This window comes from Pteropus medius, unplaced genomic scaffold (assembly GCF_902729225.1).
Source record: "Pteropus medius unplaced genomic scaffold, Ma_sr-lr_union100, whole genome shotgun sequence".
NCBI classification, from domain to species: Eukaryota; Metazoa; Chordata; class Mammalia; order Chiroptera; family Pteropodidae; genus Pteropus; species Pteropus medius.
Window position 1 is genome coordinate 36,950,663 of NW_024354875.1, and position 25,522 is coordinate 36,976,184.

The following is a 25,522-nucleotide window of genomic DNA, read 5'->3' on the forward strand; positions in this document are numbered from 1 at the left end:
CTCTACCTCTCTATCTCTCTCTATCAGCCCTCCCTCCCTCTCTTCCTTCTTTTTTTTCTTTTCTCTTCCGAAAGATTTAATAGGTAAAATATGAGGAACTATTTCAACAATAGGAAGACAGTTAAATCTGTTGCTAAAATGATACAAGTTTCTTAATTGTATTGTGCAACTATATACTTTTAGTAAATTTGTCTGCTTGTTTTTTACCTCTGACAGAGTTATGTTAAAATCTCCCACTGTAATTCTGAATGAGTCACTTTCTCCTAGTTCTATCAATTTTTGCTTTATAAATTTTAAAATGATATTAATTGGGTACATATAATTTATGATTGAGCTATCTTCTTAGTGGATTGACCTCTCAATATGAAATATTTTTTAAAAATCTCTATTAATGATTTTGCCTTAAAATTTATTTTGTATATTACTGTAGCTAAGCAGTCTTTCCTTATCCAGGCTTTTACTTTTAATCTTTCTACATTTAAATTGTGTCTCTTGTGGGTAGCGGAAAGGTAGGTTTCTTTTTTAGTTTAAAAATCTTTGTTAGTTTGAATATTTAATCTACTTATATTTTAGGTGATTACTGATATATTTGGGATTAGATTGATCTTTTTTCTCCTCTATCTATCCTCCTTTGCATTAATCCAATATTTTAAAATTCTATTTCTCCCTTCCTCTGTTTCTTTTTAATGTAGCACATCCTTCGTTAGCTTCTTGAGGCAAAGTTTTTGTCTATAAATATTTTTATACTATTCTCATTCTTGATTAATGGTTTGGGCATAAAATCCTAGTTTGAAAATCATTTTTCTTCAGAACATTAGTCCATTTTCCCATAACTTCCAGTGTTTATGTTAAAAGGACCACAAAATCTCATTCCTTGAGTCTAATTCAAGTTTGCTTTCTATCTGGTAGCTAGTAATGTGTTCTCTTTTTAAGTCCATTTTTTTCTGGGTAATTGATGGACCAGTTCAGTCTGGAAAATTCAGGTCCCTAAGATCCGAAACATCCTCTTTAGTTTTATTGACAATTTCTCCCTTCACTTTATTCTTTTTCTAGAATTCTTTTTGAGTATTGACTGGTTCTCTGATTTTCTTTTCTCTTATTTCTTCATTTTTAATCATCTTGCCCTACTTTCTGGGAGATTTCCTCAGCCTTATTTTCTAGCCCTTCTCTTGAGTTTTTCATGTCTGAATTTTTTTTAAAAAGCATTTCTTTCTTGTTTTATGGATATGTTTTCTCTTACCCTTCTAAGGATATAACTGTTTTCTGTTTCCTGACCAACCTTTGTTTCTTCCGTGTTGCTTCCCTTATATTTGTTTGTTTTGGTCTGTCTTTCATGTTAGAGCTCTTCTTTAGATATCTGGTGATCCTTGATTATTTGCTCCTATATAAGAGCAAATCCCCAGGCAACTGATCTGAAAGATCCCAGCCCTCAAGTGGGGCTCCTCAACTAAGGGCTTCACAGACACAGCCAGTTCCAGGAGGAAGCCTGCCCTCACTCCCACAGTGATACCTTTGGATTTGCCCTGTCAGTCAGGGCAGATTTCACAGAGAACAATCTCCCAAGCTTCTGCCTGAAGGCTATAGGCCAGACTGCCATTTTTCTTACCTAGTGAATAATTTAAAGGCTTTTTAAGACATATTTTAACCTTTTTCCTCTTTTGTCCCTTTTCATGTTATTGCTGTATATCTTCTGAAAAATAAAACCGTATTAAAAATAAAAGCTGTAAGTAAATTAAAAAATAAAACCAGTCAACAAAGACTTTCAAACTTACCTTCCTCTGCAGTTAGGACAGACTAGAATTTTACTATTAGGTGATTCAGCCTAAGGATATCATTTGATTACAGCATGATGGCTTTTCAAGTTCGGATATCAATTTTGGAAGACTAATGTAGACACAGTATGCCTTATGTACACTGGACATATAAAGAACCACTCTCTCTCCTGTGATGGAGCAGAGGCTAGGGCAAGGCCTAGAGTGAAGGCAGTCATCTGGAGCCAAGCTACTAAATCTAAATGTGGTGTGGCTACATGAATAGACCAAGGTACAAAGCCACGGAGGTCCTGAACCACTAGTCCATCCTAGGAAGGCTGGGCAGAGGAACTGCCTGTTTACAAGTGGAGGAGTGGCTGCATAGCTTTTGATGTAGTTTCAGAGGCTTTGGGTAACAGTATGTCCTGAAGCCTCAAAGGCCTTCCGTCTTTGGTTGATGTCTGACCTTGCCTAGGACTCACCTTTCAGGTCCTCCCTGGTCCCAGAGCCACCTTTCTTCTCAGGACTATCAGAACATGGTTGCTTCCAGCACTTGCTGCTTACTTCCTAACCACAACCTGATGTCATTTTGGTACGGAATCTCTAACCTTCCTTCTTTGTACAGCCCTGCCCCGCCAAGCATGAATCTTTGCCTTACCCCACTCTGAAGTACCCGCTACATTCTCATCTTTGGATTTGGGTCTGTCATGTCCTAGCCACTGGCTTCGACTTCCAACTGCTGCCTCATCATCATTTCTCCTCCGTCCAGATTTCCAGCTTGGAGCCAGTTGAGTCCTTTTCTCACTGCTGGGAAGAATAGCATCTTTGTCTATTCTGGTACTGCTACTGAGGAAAGATACGTCCTTGGAATACTAAATTGTGCCAGTGTATTCTTCACAAAAGCATTGTTATAAATGATGTTTAGGAACTCTAATTAGACTCTATTATGGTTTAGTGTGTGGCCTGGGCTCCACCATTTATAACACCATTTTTAAGAAAAAAATGTGTTTCAAGTTTCAAGTAATAGACTTGAAAAACCGTTTTTGGGCACAAGTCCCATTGATAAGTTAAGTTGGGGGCTCCCTTGTAACAACACACAAAGGAGGAAAAATGTCATCAAATATTCATTGAGTTCCTCCTTGTGCACCATGCTGTTGTGACTGCTAGATCCATGGGCCTCTGCTGGGTCTGTTTCTATAAGCTATAATAAGACCACCTTACAAATTGCTCTCTGAACCTCAGCACACTGTAGAGCTTTATCTGACATATCTTGTGTTGTACTAATGGGGAGGATTAAGGCACTAAGCATTCCTAGTGTGAGAAAGCGCAATTTTAATTTAAATGTGCCCTTTCCTGAAGCCTAAATTCTTTTAGTCACTGAGCCTGCACTAATTTGTGTGATTCTTTTGGGGGCTGGGGTGCTCTTCTTAAAGCTTTTTAAATTAGTACTTCCTATCGGTTCAGTGTTTTCTTTCAAGTGAGGCACTCTTAGAATAATGTGACACATAGCGATTTTCAAAAGATTAAAGCAATCTGTTCTAATGTGAGCCTTACAACTAATTGCCTGAACTAATTATACATAAAGGGCCAAGCCATTAGTGTTAATAAGAAGTGACTTCAGAAAGTACAGTTTGACCTAAACTGAATAACTGTTGCAAACAATAATCAGTGAGGTGGTATTCACTGTATAAAACACACTAGCTGGAAATTACTCATGTCTGTTAAAATTGTTTTTTTCCTAAGTTGTTACCCTTGCAAGTTAGTTATTTCCTTTTCAGTGAAAATGTGCACCCTTTTGAACATGGATCCTGACCCAGCTCATGGAAAAGTATTGTGTATAAATGAATGTGCACTCTATGAACACGCGGCTTCTTGATTGCTGCTCTTCAGGCTCACTTCCGCCCCCTTAAAATGCCAGTGCTCCCAGAGTCATCTTCTCACTTTGTACTCCTTTCCTGTTTGACCTCGTCAAGTTCTGACTATGCTAGTAAATCTACATTTATTCATGTGGACCACATATCTTCTAAATTCCAGATGTACATTTCCATGTGGATATCTTACAGGAATTGCAAACTTGTGCTTCCTCAAAGCAGAACCGTGATCTTGCCTCCCGAATCTGCCCTCTTCCACGTGCTGTGGCTTCTCAGTTCGGGAAATTGTCCAGTGTAACTCCATGTCCTGTCGATTCTTTTCCAACCATTTCTCTCCATCTCAATCACCCTGCCCTTGTTCGTGCTCCCATTGTTTCCTTCCCAGACTGTAGCAAAAGCCTCGTTAACCGTTCTCCCCAAATCTAGCTTGCCGCCTTCCAAATTATACACAGCCGCTAGAAGTCATAAAGCACAGATATCTGTTCATGTCACTATCTGCCCTAAATAGTGCAGTGATTATCCACTGCTGAAGATCACCATTTTCATTAGTATGGCCATTTGATCTCTTCATCTCTAATTTACAACAGCTCAAACTCGCTGGCCATCCTTCGGTGCTTGAATTTATCTAGTCCCTTCCCTGCATAGGGCCTTTGTACAGATATTTCCTTGGGCCTGAAATGCTCTTCCTCTTATGCGCTGCCTGGCTACTGCCTACTCCTAGTCTCAGTTTCAGTATCATTCCTCAGTGACATTTCCAAAAGCCCTCCACTTGGTTAGATTCTCCTACTAAATATGCCAGCAGCATCCTGTACTTCCTAGCACTTATCATAATTATAATTAAATGAGTATTTGTGTAATTACTGTTTTGATGCCTGATTCTTCTACTAGCCTGTAAACTCCCTGAGAGCAAGGACCATGCCTGTCTGGCTCACTATTCTTTTCCCAGCGCCTTTCATAATACGTATTTGCCAAATGAATGCATAATGAATTCAGTTGGAATGAAGCCATGGCATATGTTATGTGTATTTGTACTTATGTTTGAATATGGGGTATCTGATAGAGACATCCATCAGGACTTGAACACTTCCCACTCCATAATGAAGCAATACTGTGAAAGCCTTATTTAGATCTTATTAACTGTTCAGCTGTTGCATCCTTTCCCCCACTTTATTCTGGAGATAGACTATACCCGTCAAGGTTCTACCAGAGAAACAGAATTAGCAGGAGAGAAAAGATTTATGCAAGAATCAGCTAATATGATTGAGAAGGCTGGCTAGATAAGTATGAAATCTGTAAGCTAGGAGGTCAGGAAAGGCAGGCAGGTTGGCACTCTTGGGCAAAAGGCAGGTGGCCTTTCAACTGATCGAATCATGCCCATCTAGATTATATAGGATAATCTCCCTTACTTAAAGTGAACTAATTATGGACTTTAATTACGTCCACAAAATACCTTCATAGCAACACGTAGATTAGTGTTTGAATAACCAGAGACTGTAGCCTGTAGCCAAATCCACACATAAAGTTGACCATGAAATAAACTTTGGATGCAAAATACCAGTTTAAAAATTAGTCTATGGCCATACCACCCTGAACGTGCTTGATCTCGTCTGATCTCGGAAGCTAAGCAGGGTCAGGCCAGGTTAGTACTTGGATGGGAGACCACCTAGGAATACTAGGTGCTGTAGGGGTTAAAAAAAAAATTAACTATTAAAAAAAAAACTTGGTACTTTTGGGGTTGAAGATGATAATTAAATATTTCATTCAGTGAGCTTCTTGTTAGCTATGGAAATTTTTTATTAGAAATTATTTATTAGAGCAGCAAACATTTACTGTGCACAGGGCTGGGCAATGGAGATACAAGCTGAAGCAGAATACCACCTTAGAGGCTTTGCAGGGGATTTAGGTAGACAAATAAGTAAACAAATCATTATAGGCCTAGAGTTCAGTGGATTGGAGAATAGAATGTGAGAGAGATGTGGTTTGGTGCCAGAGTGTGAAGTGCCCTGAGTGCCAAGTTTGAGGGTCCAGCTTTATTCTGAATGGGGGAGGGAAGAAGAGGGGAGGTCCTCTGCTGAGGAGGGAGGGCCACATTCATATCATTTAGGAAGATGAATCTGGCAAGGAAGGAGAACTGAAGGAAGGAGAGAGTGTTAACGGCAGGAGTCTAAACTAGAGACTGTATTAACACTAGCAGAGTGTTTCATTTGAGTGAGGGAGGGGGAAAATTTGAAGGTGACTTTGAAGTTTATTGCTTGAAAGATGAGGACTGTGACAAGACTAGTAATAGAAGAGGGTGGGACCAGAGGAGGAGTGGATATTTAGTGCTGGGGCAGGTAAAAGGACAAAGGGTAACGATTGACACTTATGAGCATCTATACTGGGCCTGGTGTGTTACACATGTTATCTCATGTTGGTTGAGAAGCCAGTGTAACTTCTAGCCTGTATGAGTTCACCTAAGGAGTGTCTTGAACCACAGTTCAAGAGCAGTTGAGGAAAAGGCTTGGTGTTGACGATTCCTTTTCATAATGGATAATATAGGTACTCCAGTTTGAAAATTACTGTCAGTTGATTCTAAGAGGAGGTCTGTTTATAATTAAAGATGAATGTCCGTTAACAGATATTTAGAAAGAAAAAGCTGACATTCCTGAATGATTTCTGTGTTACAACTCCCGAAGCAAATTGTAAAAGCAGTTTTTTGACCTTGAACATTCCTCTTGGTACCTGAAATTGTATTCACTAAATCTGCCTTCTAAAAAGGCAGGTGCAAGGGACTCTCCCCAATCAAGTCTGGAAAATTTGGAGGATCAAAATAAATAATGATCATAAGCCATTCAATGAAATAAGATTCAATGAATCTATGTTGATAAATAAATAAATGGGAATGGGGGAGGGAAAGCTCTTTCTTGCAGGAGAATGCCAACCAATAAATGTAGAAGGAAGGTAGAAAATAGAAAAATCACCATTTGGCAAACATCACAGTAATGATTGATGAAGACAGGAGTTGTCAAAGGGTGGGTGGAGGTTTGATAAAAAACAAGATGGCATAGGCTCATAGTATTTTTCCACAGAATACTCATTAATTACAAAGATGATGATTACTTTATGGTGAAGACTGGCAGACACAACTTTGTGCAGGTGATCAGTTAACACCATCATTGATGGGATGATCTGACATCTTGTGCCTCCAGCTGTGATGCACAGAGAAGAGCACAGCACCATTTTGGGAATGCTATTGCCAGGAATACATGGCCTGAGCCTTGTCATGAAGAAACATCAGATAAACCAGAATTGAGGGTTACTCAGGTCATCTTGGTGAATAAAACGTTTTGACTCCTTAAAATTGATGAGAAACAGGGAAAGATGAAAAAATTGTTGCAGATCGAAGGAGACTTATGGTTGTTGTGTAAGACAGTGGCCTTTGGGAAATACAGACTGGAATATACTGGACCGAAGGAGTCTTATGTCGACGATTTACTCTCAAATGGTTCAGAAAAATACTGAAGACTAAACAATTGAGTATCTAGGCAAAGGGGAAACAGGAGTTAGTACTGTTCCTGGAACCAGTTTTGGTAAGCTTGAAATTATTTTAAAATGGATTTTTTTTTTTAAAGCTATGCAATTAAAGAATGGACCTAAAAATTATTTGAGACTGAAGGAGACTGAGAGATATAGCAAATACAATGAGTGATATGGATTGGATTTTGCTATAAAGGAAATCATTGGGATGGATAGTTGCAAAATTTCAAGAAGGTGAAAGAGATATGAGTGTTTGCTGTACTGTTCCAACGGTTTTAAATTTGAAATTGTTTCGAAGTATTTTTTAAAGTGCAAGTATGTTTCTGAAATTCATACTAACTTTAATTTTCATTTTCTTTGATCAGAGTAGGACAGAATCTGTTACTGCCGTAAGAGGCCAACCAGACTGTGCTCTTAAGAGGAGGACTGAATGATCTTAAAAGATTTTAAGAGTAGGAAACGCCTAAGTGATACATCTGTAAGTCAGCCTCTAGATTCTTTGCCCTCCAATGTAAATTCAGGGGAACAGCTTCTGCCTGGCCTGTCTTACAGAGTGCATCCTTCTTTGGGCAAAATGAGACAACTACGTAAACATAATTTTTTTTAAAAAAGAGAGAATGCTAATTAAATGCAAGCTATTATTGACCAGATGGTGCATAGGCATGTGGGATCTTCTAGTATCTTAATACCATTAATAGAAGTATTTTGTTTTGATAATGGAAATGCCTTTTTCTTTCTCCCCTCCCCCCGCCGCCCTTTTATTCTTTTGTTCCTGGGTTATTTCTATACCTACCTGGTGTCTCCCCCTTTTCCATGCTTCTCTTTCAACTTCTTCCTCTTTTAGTGACTTTTCTTTCCTTTGTGTTCCATTCCCCCCCTCCCCTTTTATCAGACCTTATTTTTTGCCCTCTTGCAGAGTCTTTGCTTTTATCCCCATTTTATAGAATTGGAAAGTGAAGCACAGATGCTGAACAACTTGCCCCAAATCAAAAAATAGTAACTGGCAAAGCCAAGCTTCAAAATCTAAAGCGAATTTCAAAACCAATGGTGCCTCAAACCTACTATACAACCCGAGAGTATTAGTTCCTTAACAGTTGGGTTCTACAGGTAGTGCTTTAGGGACCAAGGGTGACATTTAGATGACTATCAATAAGGAGCCAGGGATAGAGAGTTTTTCATCACTTATTACATTAGCAGTGGGGAGAGGGGAAGTGGAATTATATGTTAGTATGTGAATGGCTGTTTCTCAGCAAGTAATTATTTATAATCAGTGCATGTTGCTCCTGAAAGCCATCAGACCCCTTTCCGGCAAGATTCTCCTTTTGGAGTGTAACAGGAACTAATTACGTGCCGTTAAATCCAAGACCCATTTCATGTTCAGAGCTTCCAGTGGTAAACCTCACATGTCAGAAGCAATTAGAGATATTGTGACATGTCATCTTCAGTATGCTCAACTGTAGACAACAAATCCTAGCAAGATTAATCGTTTTAAATATCCGCCTCTACCATCACCCCAGTGCCATCCGAGCAATGCCATTTCAAGGGAACAAATTCAGGTCATTCTCTTAACTCATATTCTGGGGATTTCAGAATTGTGAGAATGTAGTTTTTTTGAAAGTTTTCCGATTTTGAATGCTTAGGAAAGGGGCTAGAGATACTGAGAGAGGAGGAAGTCGTGCACTGTGGTCTCCAAGCTGATCATGGGGATTCTGCTCCCACACAGTTCCGATGGAATAACTGCTGTGGGCCAGTGGCACCTGGGTGTACCCATAACCAAAGCCAAGATGTGAAAACAGGTTTGGCCGAAGTTTGAGAAACCAAATTCCGATGTGCTAATTGGCTCCCTTACATTAATGGGAAGTGTATCTTCCACATTTTTATTTTTTGTAAGTTGAAAAATGAGTGAACTTCTAATTGAAATTTGAAAACTTTTTTTATAAAATCTGTCTCATAGGTACACATCCTTATTCTATTTTGTAGAGAAAAATGCAGAAATTAAGATGTATTTTTCTTTTGGAAATAGAATATGTTCCAAAAGTGTCATCAGTTGAGTCATATATATATAGCCTACTCTCATTTGTGGTTCTGCTTATATTGCTGACACTATGGTGATCTGAAGTGGGATTTTCTTGTCGATTTTGGATTTTTAGCATGTTGCCAAGACACTGCATGGGAAAATGCAGTAACAGGCTATTGCTGGAGTGTGGCTGAGCAGTGGAAGTATCTGTAAAAAATTGCCCTCATGGGATAACTGCACTGTGTCCATTAAGCCAGAATCTGCCCCAGAATGCTGGCTCTGTTATGGGCGTAGCTCGGAGATAATCGACCTGTCAGCCCACTGAGCCCGCTCAAGAACTCTTTGTGGTAAAGAACCTCTTCGTTTTCCCCTTTGTTCTGGGGCTTGGCTATTTCAGCTAGACTATTCATGTAAACTGTAAATTCTAAGCAATGCAAAACAGTGTCCAGAAGTCCAGATTGTGCACAACTTGGAGATAGCTACTTCGCATATGCCTTAAGAATAGAGAGAGAGAAAAGAAAAAGGAAAGAAAGAAGAAATATAAATCGGACTAAAAATAATTTGGGAGGCATTGGTTAACTATGAGTGGACATGGGGTTGTCAGTTACTTTAGTGTAGGGCAGAAACACTGGGACACACATGATAAACATGCAAACTGCTTGAAGGATGCATTGTAAAGTAAATATACTGCCTTTAATAGTGTCATTATTGAGTGAAACAGAAGGAAAGCACCTTGCAATAAGTGTAGATGAAGCTATGAGCATGATTTGGGGGGAAATGTAAATTCTAAGATATTTTGGTCCTAAACCTATTTGTTGGGGTGTGTGTGTGTGTGTGTGTGCGTGCATGCGTGTGATAAATAAGTTTTCAAGAAATAAACTTTCCCAAGAAATAAACTTCTAAATATCTCCACAATTATATTAGCCTATCTTCAGATTAAGGATAAAAGTTAGCACTGTCCATTAGTCAATACATTCTATTTTTACAGAGATGTTGATTGAGTTTGCAAAGATGTGGCTTTGATTAGTGAGTGATACTCACAGGATAGTTGATCCAGCCAGCTATAATTTTTGGGGGTGAGAAGGGAGGCGTTTTCACAATTGAAGGTACGCAAAGTAGTAAGCTTTAGATACTTTTACTTGGCAGAACAGGTCTAAGTGCATGGTTTTGCTTTCCTGAGCCCAGATCAGAGCTGTAAAGTTACCACTTACACGCCAAGCATTTAAATTGTCCACGCTGGAAAACCACCACCAGAGCTCTGTATTTGAAAGAGCACATACTCTCAGATCCTGTGTTCTCTGTCGCATTGTTGGCCACTCTCTCTCTTTTTCTATGATACACGTTGGGAATAAAAGGGAAGGAGGGACAGCATCTGCTAAAGAAATCACCCTATGGAGACTGTAACCAGTGATGGTTTTCAGTACGTTCCCTTTCAACTCCGGGAAGTTCTGATTCTGTGGTTATGCTAGGGATCGACCTTAGGCTGCATGCAGTTTCCCTGATAACTGGCCTGCCTTCCAGGAACTGATGCTGGCGATGTCGTTTTAATCTCTTGTCCATCCATCTACCTTAAATCCATAGATGTTTAAGGACCTTCTACATTCTAATTTATAGAGACTCAAATTTTGCAGAGAGATTTAATAATCTTGAATCTTAAAGCAAAAGTTTGCTGAAAAAATGAAATAGTATTAGAATGCATGAAAATTAATTACACTTCCTTTTAACATTTCAAAACTAAATGTTATTAAGGGAAGTGGTATGTTTTCATGGCACACACAAAAAAATTAAGATAGAACTTCCCTCAAGAAATAAAAATCACCCATAACCCCACCATCCAGAAATAAACATTTAGTGTTAAGTACCTATACTTATATTTCTATAAATCATTTATATTTTATAAAAATGGACACATGCTACTTTATAAACCTTTCCCTTTCCTTACCTCTTGCCCAAACCAGAGAAAATATTTGAACCACTTTGCTATATTGGTGACTTTATATTTATATCATCCTTTAGAATGGCTGTGGAGATTTGCTGAACACATATATATTTTCTGATTTTTGCTATAATAAGCAGTATTGTGATGAGCATCTTTGCACACATGATTGGACACTTGCTTGATTATATACTTAAGATAAACTTAAATGTAGAATTTATTAAATCAAAGCAGAATGTATGTCAAAGGCTTGGGAGACTTGTTACTTTCTCCAAATTTTATTCTAATTCTTTATTAATCTTTTATGTGAAAGTGGTTTCTCATTGTTTTCAATTGCATCTTTGTTTTTCAGGCTGAGCATTTTTCTGTATTGTGTTGGTCATTTGAATTTTGTGGTAAATTGGCTAGCTTGTGTTCTTTTCCCATTTCTCTACAGGTTTATTCCTGTTTGGGCTTATTGTTTGGTGAGAGTGCTTCATGTCTTAGGGACATTATTTTCTTCTCAACATTGTAGGTATTTCCCCCACTAGATGGAATTTTGAGATTTATTCAAATGTAACATTAATTTAGTGGGTATGGATGGGCTTGTTTTTCCAATATTGTGTCTTGCTATTTGAGAATAATTTTTTAAACTCTTCTGATCTAAGGAAAGTTTAGAAAGGACATGGAGTGACTTTTCCAGGCCCTTCAGTTTATTGCCTTGCCTCGGGGTAGAACTGTTCCTTAATCATTTGAGAAAACTGAGTAGCTAAAGTATTTTCACCACCTAAGTGATTGGATTCCATCTGGTTCATTTTTAAAATGTTCTTTTTAATGATTTTAGCACATTCACCTATTGTTATTCCTTTTCAAAGCTGATATCTTTGGCTCTTTGAAATAGTGTATTCATATGGGTTCTTATGACTTTGGGAGTTTGACAATTTTATGATTATGCAAATGTTATTGAGCTCATCTTGATGGATGTTCTCTGAGCCCTTGGCTGACTGCAAGGAGACTGTGCCTTTAATTGTCACAGGATTGGCTAGTGTGACCTTCACATCAGGCTTCGTAAAACATGCTTGCCAGTCATTGTAGGACAATTTGGAGCGGTTGCCTGGGCAACCTCACTTGCTTCTAATCAAATACCCCAAGGATAACCCAAGTCCCAATGGGAATGCCACAGCTGAAGGGAGGAACTCTATCGTTAGAGTGGCATTGGAAGTACATTTGTCGGTTTAGGACACTTTGCTAGTGTTGAGGGTAGGGGAGGTTACGCCATGATGTGATAACAGCTCAAGGAAGGAGGAGAATGAAGGGATGGGGAATCAAGAACGGGGATAGAAGAGAGGCAGGAAGGAATGAGATTGCATTGAGGTCAATGGTAGAGATCACAATAAATAGGAGTAAATGGTTCATGTGTCAGAAAACACTGTAGCGCAGAGCGAGCAGACAGGCACAAAGAATGAAAACTGAAGGGTTATGTTTTGAAAAAAATTCATGGTCAGAAAATGAATACTTTGGGAAGCAAAAAGAATGGTGGAGATTTCTAAGAAGAATACAGTAAAAATATTTTTTCATTGAAACAGACTTGTCCATGTAATGTGTTTGATCAACTCTGCTTTAAGGAACTAACATGATTCTCTTCCTGAACTCTCTGTTATAGTCTGAGTAAATCATGATTGACTTTTCCGGAATCAGAATGACACCTCTTAGAATCATAGGACACACTTTTACTTGTTACTTCCATAAATCAGACCTGTTACAGATTTGAAACTAATGTAAAGTCAGGCTTTTTGTTTTTTTTGGTTTGTTTTATTTTGTTTTTTAAACAAAACACATCTCCTGTGCAGCAGGATGGTTATTATGACAGGTGGCAGTGTTTTAGCTGCTTGAATAAGCAGAATGTAGACTTGGGCAGAAAGGCATTATATTGCGCTGGGATGAAAACCTATCTGGGGATTTCAGTGAGCTGATCATTCTCTACCATAAAAGCTCTCAGTTAGGTGCTTAATCATCCTATTAGATTTTTAAAAATCTGTGACTTACTCCTGAAATATTCAGAACTCCTCTTAAGACCCCCCCCCTTTTGCAAATTTCAAACCAGGTATAGGAGAGATTTTACTGTAGTTAAAACTGGACTTCCAGCATTGATAAAATATGCTGTCCAAGGCAGTCACATAATAAATGTTGGACAGTGATGATATTGTCTAGGTTTCATGCCCATTGATAATATGAGCTTTACTTAGATATTTTCTAGAGATTGGATTTTGTAGTTCTGGAAAACCATGGTTTCAGACAGTCCCGGCAGGTAAGGGATGGCACATCCTAAAGGTGTAGCTGAGGAGTATTTAATGAGGGAATGATTTAATGAGAGAATGATTTAATGATTTATACCCCTGGTGATGGCATAGCACCCTGGACCAGCAACAGTGGGAAGTGTGACCATCTTTAGGCCAGAAGGAACAGGGGCAGAAGCTTGTTCCTGGGACCCAGTGAATACTCTGGCGTTGGAGCTTTAAGTATAGAAACAGCTGCAGCCTGGACAGAGGCAGGCAGGGAGATGGGGGTGAGTGTAAATACCTCGACTCTCCTCTCTCCTCTACCCTCCAGTTCTTGCTGGTTTCTTCTGTTAGCCAAATCCAGCTGGAAGCTAGAGTAAGGGATCTTGGGTGAAACGGTCTATAGAGATCAACTTCCTGGAGCCCAGAGAAGGCAGAGAAGGTTGGATAATAGGTCTGGGATGGCGAGGGGCAAATGGAGAATAACCAGCACAGTGTGCAAATGTCCTTCTGTTCTCTACGGATCTCCTTGCCCTTTGGAAGCCTTTGGAAGAAGAGTTACATATAAAAGAATACCTGTTGTAGGAGCTAGGTAGCAGAGCAGGTACGCTAATCAGTCTAATGATTTTCCCAGTTGGTTACTCTGTGCGTGTGCCCACTGAATCTAGTGCATATTCTATAATTGCTGTAATTTACATATGTGTCTCCCTCTCTAAACTTCAAGTCCTTTTGGTCATGAACTTCCTTTTATTTGACTTAGTCTCTCCAGGATCTAGCCTGGTGCCTGGCATGTAGTGAAACGTCTGTTTTGAGTAAATGATGAAATGACTGTTTCTAAGCCTCTTTCAGGATAAATTTTACTTTTATAGTGTATTTTCATAATGCAACATTTAATCCTCTTTCTCCAGTGCTGGGTCCTCTGCACTATTATTTTCCAGTGAAAAGTATGGAGGAGTCACAAATCTCAGCTCCCTTACTGGCTAAAGCTCAGGCACCATTTATGTTCTCTACAGTAGAGACACTTCTGCTCTCATTGTTAGCCATAAAGTAATAATTTCATTGAGCAACTCCTCTGTGACCAACATATTTACTGGTCCGTATATTAAGTATGAGACCAGTGCCCATGGAACATGTATGGGGAAAAGTCTAAAATTAATGGTGGTGCTAATCAAATACAACAGGTATACAGAGAAAGAGGGGTGAGAGATGTTGTGTTATAAAGTTGAATTTTAGCTTAAAAGTATTTATAAGGTTAGAGTAAGGAGGAGGAACATATATATATATATCAAGACCTGTTATGAAGCTATAGAAATTTAGTGTGGTACTGGCATTGGGACAGATAAATTGACCAACAGAAATAATAAAAAGCCCAGAAACATACCATATTGGTCTGGTAGGAATGCCATAACAGAATATCACAGACTGAGTGGCTTAAACCAGTGGTCTTCAATTGGCACCAGGGACCAGTGCTTCTATGAGAATCTAATGCCTATTGATCTGAGGTGGAGCTGAGGTGGTGATGCTAGCGCTGGGACTTGGCTGCAAGTATAAATGAAGCTTCGCTCACCCACCGCTCACCTCCTGCTATGTGGCCTGGTTCCTAACAGGCTATGGACCAGTACTGGTCCGCAGTCCAGGGGTTGGAGACCCCTGGCTTAAACAACAGAAATTTATTTTCTCACAGTTCTGGAGGCTGGAAGTCTAAGATTAAGGTGATGTCAAAGTTGGTTCTTGGTGAGTCCTCTCTCCATGGCTTGCAGATGGCTGCATACTCACCTACTCACTGTGTCTTCACATGGCCTTTTCTCTATACATGTGTTCCCCTGGTGTCTCTTCCTCTTCTTATGAGGACACGAGTCCTGTGGGATTAGGATGATATCTTTATGACCTCATTTAACCTTAGTTACCTCCGTAAAGGCCCTTTATTTAATCACAGTTACATTGAGGGTTAGGGCTTCAACATATGAATTTTAGGAGAATACATTTCAGTCCATAAGACATTCCTACACATATATTTAGAACTTTGGTATATGTCAGGTCAGTAGGAAAAGGAAGGGCTATTTAGTGAATAGAGCTGAGAATAAATGGTTATCTTTAGGAAAAAGATGAAAACAGATTCTTACTTCATACCACGTATGAAAAATCCAGAAAAATGAATGTCTTAAATGTAATGTCAGAAAAGAAACTAAGACTTTTAGGATAAGGGATAGGAAAGAATTTTTCTAAGACTTTGTTTGTTTAGACTTTTGGTCTTCAAAGGAAAAGATTTCTTAAGGCAGATAGAACACTTTAAGATTGATCAACTGGACTATATTAAAATTAAGAATTTTGTTTAAAGAAGCCTTATTGATATTATATGATGATGACTGAGATTTGCTTCTCTATACCTTATGGGAATGGAGGGGGAAATAAGGGTATATATGAAACAAAATCGGCCATGAATTTTGAAACTGGGTGATGGGTACATGAGCTTCATTAAACTAGGCACAAAAATATGAAAAGATTATTATACTATACAGAGAAGCCCTACCAACCAAGAAGAAAAGCGTGAAAAATCCACTAGAAAAATGGGCCAAGGATATAAATGGGTATTTTATAGATACAGACAAGGAAGCACATATGGCCAAGAAATATATCAAAAATAATCAACATTTGTGATATGGAGGGAGATACAACTCAGGACCACAATGAGATGCTATTTTACAACCATTCAGTTGAAAAAACTGAAAAGTCTGTTAATATCAAGTGTGAGGGCAGATGGGGATATGGAAGATCTCGTACCCTGCTAGTAAATTGGCACAACTATCTTGGAAAATAGTTCTGGCATTATCTCACAGAGTTAACCAGTCACATTTCCAACATTTTGCTTCTAAATATATATATGTAAAGGAAATTCTTGCACATATGCACCAGGAAGTATATACAGAAATGTTTATGGTGACACTGTACACAATATCAGAAACCTGGGGAAACCCCAAATGTCTGTGGGCAAGAGAATGGATGAATAAACTGTAATGTAAATTCACCCAATGGGACACATGCCACAATCAAAATAAAATATAATGAAAAAACTACAACATAGATACGTTTCATTAACGTGAAATTTAGAAATTCTAAAAATATTATATGTAGTACCTTTTCTATAAGTTTAAAAGCACCTAGAATCATGACCATAAATTTTAGGAGTATAGATAGACAAGATGATAATATAGAAAGGAAAGCAATGGAGTGTTGAGTATGGAATTCAGGATGGTTGTTACCTCAGATAGCATTGGGACTGAGAGGCCATTTGGATAGATAAGTTGTCAAAGTCTAATTTTTGTGTTGGATGATGGTTTCATGGTTGCTTAGTATAGCATTAGCAATGAAGAATAAGTGAATGAGGGCAGCATGTGTGGCCCAGAGATGTGAATGTGTCTCATAGCAAAGATTGCGATTAATCAAATTCTGTGCAGTTGAAACTAAATAAAACAAGAAAGGAAAATTAGGATGAGTGGAATGGGAACAGTAGCAGAATAATACATTTACCACCAGGAATTTGGAAATTGTACATTTTGCATAGGAGGATGATCAGGGTACAAGCTAAGTTGCTATTACAAAGAGACTTCAAACAAAACTAATTGCCCAACAAGATAGATCTCTCTTCTACTTTCTATCATTCATATAATAGTTTAGATAACTACCATTTAATAAAAATGTAATGTGAGTCACATATTAAATTTCCTAATAGCCACACTAAAAAGGGAAAGAAACATGTGAAATTAGTTTTAATTATATATTTTGTATAAGTCAATATAGTCAGAATGTTATTCCACCATATAATCAATATAAAAATTATTAATGACATCTTACATTCTTTTTCTCGTACTAACTCTTCGAAGTCTGATATGTATTTTACATTTATAGCCCATTTCAACTTCGACACTAAATTTTTATCAGAAACATTTGATCCATATTTTGATTTTATAAAATTTAAAATTCAAAAAAGTAGTTTCATACACCCAAGATGTGCTAAACATACTTAAAAATTTTCCATTAACTGAATCAAGTGTTGGTATTCAATTTAAATTAAAAAATTCAGTTCCTCAGTCTCACTAACCACCTTTCGAGTATTCAGGAAACATATCTGGCTCGTGGCCACCTTAATGAAAGAGCAGATCTAGTTCATTAGTTGTCAAGATATGCTCCCCTACCTCCCCACTGGATCAACAGTAATGACGTCACCTGGGAATTTATTGGAAATGCAAATTGTGACTCAAACTCTGGAGATAGGTCCAAAGTCTGGGTTTAATAAGTCATCCAGGTTATTCTGATGCACATTAAAGTTTGAGGACCACTGGAATGGAGGCCACTAAGAAACCAAGGCTCTATCTACCATGTGGCTCTGTCTCACTTATAGTATCATCTTCACCTGTAGGGTAGAAGCTGGCTGGCTAGGACCACTTCTGCATTCTACCTGTAGGAAGATTGGGAACTGAAGAGAAAAGATAGAGTAGGCAAGTTGCCTTTTTTGAAGTCTGTCACTTGAAATTTCATGTATCCTTTTGCTCAGATCCAATTGAGTAGAGCTAAGTGGCCATTACCTAGCTGCAAGAGAGGGTGGGAATTGTAAACTAGCTGGGTGATCATGTGCCAAGCTAAAACTTACAAAGGTGGAGTGGTAGAAGTTCTGTTCCTGAAAGGAAAAAGTGGAGAATGGACAGCAAAGGCAGTTTGCAATCTCACCACACTAGGTGGGTACAGTTTGATTTATCTTGTAAGTTAGAGCTTAGCCTTAGTTTTATTATTTCATACTTTCTTATCTTCATTGACATTAAGTAAGTGGTGATGACGTGTGGGAGCAGTGGTGGTTGGGTGTTCAGTACTTGTAGCCTGAGCTTTGGCATCGTAAGAGATCTGGCCTTGGACAAGCTATATCATCTCCCTATTTCCCCATCTTTCATAACAATACCTACCTCAGGGGTTGTTGTAAGTACTAAGTAAGATGATCTACTTATGATGAGCTTAGCACAGTGTCTAATATATAGTACTAGCAATTAATTAGTGTTATTATTCACAGTAGGCGCCATTCCAGAGACACTGAAATACTCTTGTTGGCACACTTTATATTGAAACAGTAATAGTTCTCTAGTGTCAATTTTCCTCCTTTTCTCTATAACTTACTTTATTTAGCTTTTGAATAATACAGTCAGATAGTCTTAAAACCTAATGTTCACTCAACATTACATTAATAGTAGAAAATGGAAATGTTTTCATAACAGTTCTTAATGTTTATTATAATATGTGTCTCGAGTCACATCATTTACTCAGTCACTATGGTGCACGTCATAACACTACTTTGGAAAGTGAAATAGTAATAATGACAACAACGTTTGCACTTACATTAGAATTAATACGGAGTTGGAGAGCATGCCTGTCCAATTTAGGTTAATAGTGTTAAGAATTTCACAAGTTGTGACTCGTCAACCTTTGCTGGACTTCAGCCCTTTTAAATAAATAATATTTCAGACTGTAGGATAATTCACTGGCTTGTTACTAATGTGATAGGTAGCTAGACAGACATGTAGTCATTTTAAAACTTTTTGTTTTGAGATCATTCTAGATTCACAGAAAGTTGCCAAAAAATGTACAGGGAGGACTTGTGTACCCTTCACTCAGTTCCCCCAGAGGTAACATCTTCCGTAACTATACTACAAAGCAAAACCAGTAAACTGACATTGGTACAATCCACAGAGTTTATTCAGATAGGCAGATATTTTCTTCCGGTCTATCACTTGTATTTTCATTCTCTTCAGGAGAACTTTAGTAGAGCAAAAGTTTTTAATTTCGATAAGGTGCAATTTATCAATTTTTCCTTTTTGTGACCTAGTGTTGTGTTTCTCCAAAGTTGGCCCACACAGTACCTGCTTTGGAATCATCTGAAGTGCATATCACAAAGCCTATTTGCTCAGGCCCCACCCCAAAGATTCTGAATTAGACGGGAATAGGGTCTGGTAGTCTGTTTAATTTAAGAAGCTCCCTAAAATCTGAGAACCACTGATTTAGAGAGATTGGCCTTGGGTCTTTTTTTTTTTCTTGTTCTACGTTGTCTATGAGCCATCCTATTCATTCCTACCACTTGTATTATCAAATATGTGTGGCTAACTTCTGTATATCTTCTTCAATGAGCTCTAAAATAACTCCTTGCTGGATGCTCTCTGCCACTGTACACAGAAAGTCTTTAAAAAATGGATTATTCGTTAGATGTCACTTTTCTGGACTCCTAGAGATACAATGTAGTGACATAAGAACCATCATATGATTTGTAGCTTATCTGTCAAAAAGGCCAGACATTGGTACTGATGCTTGAAATTAATTATATAACATTTTAGGGGAAGGGGCTAGTTATAATCTTGGAGTTTCTTTTTTAGTCTTGTTTGTACCTCTTTTTCCCTTCATTGGAGCCAATAATTTGATACAATCTCTATTTGGATAAAAATTCACAGCACTTGATGAATATCAATATTCCTGTGGCTTAACAACCTAATATTTAAGTATTTGGTTGCTCTTTTTAAAAATGTTGTGTTTTTTCATTAGTATAAAGAACTATTCATTGGATATCTTTAATAGCCCTCTGAAAAATAAATTTTGTATTTAGATATTTTATGTGATTTTGGAATGTAATCAGAACATTTATTAAAATATTAATTTTATAATATCTCAATTTTATAATAGTTTTTTGAACTATTTAGGCTACTTTTACTTATTTTTTTCTTTGCAAGTTAAATCTCACTTCGTTTTTTCTCTCAAGTCATTTGCTCTATTCAATCCATGTTTCTAGCTGCTGCAGTCCCTTAAAAATTAAATCGTCCCTTTAGGATATGGTGGAACAGGCCTGTGCTGAAAGGTAGCAGCCAAAATGATGATGAAATAAAACTGTGTTTCTTATATCTTGATCTTGGAAGAAAATGATACATTTAGAGAATGGTATTTGTGTCTTCAGACAGTGCAGTCAGAGTTCAGAAGGAAAGAAAGGGAAGGAAGCTAATTTTGTCTTGGTTGTAAAGTTGATTCACTTATTACCACAGTAGAGAATAGTGGTAGTTGTGGGTCATGATGTCCATCCTGTAAAAATGAATATTATTTGCTACTCTATCATGATGTCATCTTTCTACATGTGTAACTCTGAGGAGGGATTTATGTCAGAGAGGATTTATTTCTATGTAGGCCACCTAGCCCTGGTGACACAGTCTCCACTAACTTCAAATGGCCATGTCACCAGCATATGCTGTGAGATATACAAGAGGATCAATGAGAGTGTGATTGGCATACCTAAAGAGAGGATATTGATAATTTAAGTGATCTCTAAAGACTGATGCCGGTAGGAATGTATTAAGGATAGTGAAATCCAGGATACTGGCTTCCTCCCATGCCTACCCTTGGATGTCAGAATTAGTCTCCGTACAGCTTAACACCAAAAAACAAACAATCCAATTAAAAAATGGGCAGAGGGCCTAAATAGACATTTCTCCGAAGAGGACATACAGATGGCCAACAGACATATAAAAATATGTTCAGCATCACTAATCATCAGGGAAATGCAAATTAAAACCACAATGAGATATCATCTCATGCCCGTCAGAATAGCTATAATCAATCAACAAGTAACAAGTGCTAGTGAGAACATGGAGAAAAGGGAACCCTTGTACGCTGATCGTGGAATTGTAAATTAGTGCAGCCATTATAGAAAACAGTATGGCGATTCCTCAATTAAAACTAGAACTGCCACACAATCCAGCAATTCCACTTCCGGGCATTTATCTGAAGAAAACAAAAATACTACTCTGAAAAGATGTATACACCCTTATGTTCATTGCAGCATTACTAGTAATAGCCAAGGTATGGAAGCAATCTAAATGTCCATCAATACGAACAATATGTCCATCAAGATGAATGGATAAAGAAGATGTGGTAGATGTGACATATATATACATACACACATATGTGTAATGGAATATTATGCAGCACTAAAAAGAATGAATTCTTGCTTTTTGCAACAACGTGGATGGACCTAGAAGGTATTGCGCTAAGCGAAATGTCAAACAGAAAGATAAATAGCCTATGATCTATGATTTCACTTATATGTAGAATCTAAAAAACAGCAACAACAAAACAGACTAGAAACGGACACATAGAACAAAACTGATGGTTGTCAGAGGGGAAGGGGTTGAGAATACGGGAATAAAAAATATTGTCTACAGCCATATACAGGCATGGCTTTGTTGTAGTGCTCATCATAATTGAAAACAATTTATCCTCCAATATTTGAGACCCAGAATTATCATCTTTGACCTTAGCTTCCTATCATTTCTTCTTCTCCTCATTTTCCCTCCCACCCAGCCTGGTGTTTGCTCCTCCTCTGGCACCCAACCTCTTTCCTGTCTTCTGTTTATCTGGTTTCGGTTTCATTGCCTTAGCCTGGACCTCGAGTAAGCCACTTGAGCAGGACTGTCTAATTTTTCTTACCTCTTGTCCTCCTGATCCATCTGGCCAGTCCTGACCTTGAGATAACCCTGATGTCATTCTCTTACTTTGTGCTCCAAGGATAAATAACTTTTTTGCTGTAGATATTCAGGAAACTGAGTTGATTTTTTTTTCCCCCCTGCTAGGCCTTCCTGGGTACTTGGTAAACCTTTTATGTTCCTCTAATTGATTCCACCCCCACAGGGGCTGTTCCAAGTGTTTTCTCCTCTTAAAACCCTACTTCCACCCCCACATCTCTGCAGAATTTTTGCTGCTTGTATTTCTGAGGCGATCAAGACCATCAGATATGGGTTACCTCTGCTTTCTTCTTTTTGATCACCAGTTCTCTGCATTTTTAATTGTCTCCATTTCTACTTCTCCTGTTTTAAACAACTTGAAAATGTTCTTTTTTCCCCCCAGCACTCACCATCTGCTTCTGCCCTGAATCATATACCTTCGCACTCTTACGAGACCTCGATTTATCATTGCGTCCTTCCTTTTCGTAACTTCTCATAATAAAATACTCAGACCTTTCTAATTCGTTAGAATAGGCTTTCTCAACTATTGATGTTTGGTATTTGGGTTATTACTGACATTGTATGTTGGTTACTTCTTTGTTGTAGGGGACTGTCCTGTGTTTATTGCAAAATATTTAGCAGCAACCTTGGCCTTTACTCCCTAGATGCCAGTAGCACTGTGACAACCATTTTTGGTTTCTAGAGATTGCCAAATGTCTCTCAAGGGATAAAATTGCCCCCAGTTGAAAACAAACTACTTCAGAAACTTTTCTTGCAATCAAACCATTCCATACATCACCATCGTACTTCTCTTTTCATTCCCATCTTCACCAAGTTTCCCTGTGGACCACTTGCACTTCTTATCTGCCCTTCCTCACCATTCAGTCAGCCCTAAATCAGGTTTCTGGTGCTACCCATTACCAAAAGTGTTTTTAGGGGATCAAAGTGACCTCCTGGCAGCCAAATCCAGTGAGTGGACTTTTCTCAGTTCCTTAATTTTCTACAACTTTAGACACTACGGCCTCATTTTATGGTATCCCTCTTATGTATTCTTTTAAGTCTCCTCCTATCTTCCTGTCTCCTTTAGATCTCCTTTCTCTCATACTTTCTAAATATAGGGACTCCACTGTGTATAGGCCTCTGCTGTCTGCTTTTTCACAGTTCTCATTCCTTCTCATGTCTCTTCTGGTCACCGCTATGTAGATTACTTCTAAATATAGATTCTGTCTCTCAGTTGAACTCTAGGCTTACATGTCCTTTTGCCTTTTGGATATCTCCACTTAGTCTCCACATGACACATTAAACTCAACCTATTTTAAAATATTTGAAAACAAACTTCCCACCTTCCCTCCTAAATTGATTCCCATTAATGGGACCATAGTCCTTTATATTAGTGGTTCCCCAAATGTTTTTGGTTGTACACCACATCAGTAAAAAGCTTTTGGGCATGTCATATCCAAAATATGATATTTATTAATAAATTTCATACTTGTACAATAATATTATGTTATAATGCATGTGAAATGGAAGTTTTATAAGATTAAATTAACATTTTAAAATGTAAATAGTGAAAACTTTGTTCTCACAAAAATGTTACTAATAATTTAATATGCTTTATTTAAAAAAAAATCCAGAGTTAATACTTTGCTATATAGCAATCTAAGTACGGTTTACTTTGATTCTTGCTTTTAATGTTGTTTTAGTTGAAGAAGAGACCCTGTAAACATGTGGATTCAAATAGAACTCTTTTGTTGGCTATACTTATGAGATCATAATTTTCAAGTAGAATCGTGGTTGTCAGACTTGGGGGACGGGGGAATGGGAATTTATTGTTTAATGGGTACAGGGTTTCAGTTTTGCAGCATGAAAAGAGTTCTGGAGGTGGATGGTTGCACAACAATGTCAATGCCACTGAACTGTATGTTTAAAAATGGTTTTAAATACGGGTATGCCACCTTGAATGTGTCTGATCCCATCTGATCTTGGAAGCTAAGCAGGGTCGGGCCAGGTTAGTACTTGGATGGGAGACCACTTAGGACCTACAGACCAGGTTCTGTAGACATTAAAAAAAAATTTTAAAAAATGAATAAAATAAATAAAATAAAATGATTTAGATAATAAATTTTATGTTATTGTATTTTATTACAATTAAAAATAATTAAAAAGTGCATAGCTAAGAACTAGTCACATGATAATTACTTAGTAATAGTTAAAGTTTATCATTGGTATTATTATTTCTTTACTCAATATCATTAGTAATTGTTCCGATGAGCCCATTCATGCTTCTCAGACAGTGTCCTAATTTGGTTTAATAATCAGTCACCTTACCTATTGTGTCTATACTATTCCTTATGCATAGTCGGTAGTTAAGAAATAATTATTGAATAACTGATGCGATAACAATGGATTGCAATCATTTTTTGCTTTTCTTCACTTTAGGGACTGAGTTCTGTGAAACGGCATGGCTTGATTAAATATTTAATTTATTTTGATTTGATGCCTTAATTGTACTAATGGCCCTTTGCATGGATGCATATTCATTGTAGAAATTTATACTTCCAGGCAGTTAAGCACTTACAACATAGATACACTTTTTACTGTAGAAATTATATTGCTACCTATTGTGTATTTTCCATTTAAAAAGTTTTGTTTTGTGATTTTTCAAAAGATGTCTTTTAAAGTTGTGCCAAGTTCCATGATTACGTCGGACAAGAGTGGTTTTAAGATGGTTTTAAAGTAAATCTTGTGAAACTGTGATTGAGAAGCAATGTTTTCAAGTGGGTTAGATGTAGAAAATGGACACTCAGAAAAAGAAAAGGGAACACTTGGTCTCAATCTTTCACTGCTAAACCTCTGTCTTTTACTTGCTTAACCAATATTATGTGACTCTTCTGATCACATTCACAGCTGCCTTTTTTTCCTCTCTTCACTGGCCACCAGTAACCTTTTTGAGCAGTTGTCTAGCTCAGTAGCCACTTTCCAGTGAAACATAATCACAATTCCAACATCTCTCTTGGCTTCACTACCTCCTCCTCCTGTTTCCCCCCTTCCCTGTGAATCAGCAGATGTGGATGACGTCATCTCTTTATTTGGCAGTCTCGCTGGTATTAAATGTCTCCCTGCCAGAAGACAAGTGTGGTGAGCCTGCTTCTGCAGTTTTCATTATTATTTAAACTGGTGGAAATTTTGAATGAACAAAGAATTTTGAATCACGGCAATTTGGTTAGAAAAACAAAAATCAACCCAGGGATCAGATATAGGTTAGGAGTCCCTTACAACCTGAAACTATGAATCAATGTTTGATACATACAGTGATTTCTTACCATCCTATGGTGCTTTTCAAAATACAACCACTTAGCCCTAATGTGAATAGGATATTGATACCTTAAGTTTATATCAAAGAAATCGTAGGTAAGCTTGATTAATTGTCTAAGCCTTGTCTTAAAGATTAAAAAATTATAATTTTAAGATTTTTTTATAAGACAACTATGAAACTGTGGAAAAAAGTATATATAAAATCTTCAAAAATGTACTTGTATTTTCTAATATAAAATTTATAAAAATGTTGAAGTCACATTTTACTAATATATTTATGTAATTTATAAGATATAAAATTGATAACAAAAATTTATAAAGTCTCAAACCCTGTGTAGT

At 37.6% G+C, this 25,522-nt stretch overlaps 1 protein-coding gene and 2 pseudogenes across 1 annotated transcript in view; all 3 read left to right on the forward strand.

Annotated features, from left to right (window-relative positions):
• Positions 1-25,522, forward strand: part of OSBPL6 (oxysterol binding protein like 6) — a 181,122-nt gene that overhangs the window by 26,058 nt on the left and 129,542 nt on the right. The gene's annotated exons all lie outside the window — the stretch shown is intronic.
• On the forward strand, positions 5,192-5,310 carry LOC120597508 (uncharacterized; annotated as a pseudogene).
• LOC120597429 (uncharacterized) lies at positions 23,807-23,930 on the forward strand (annotated as a pseudogene).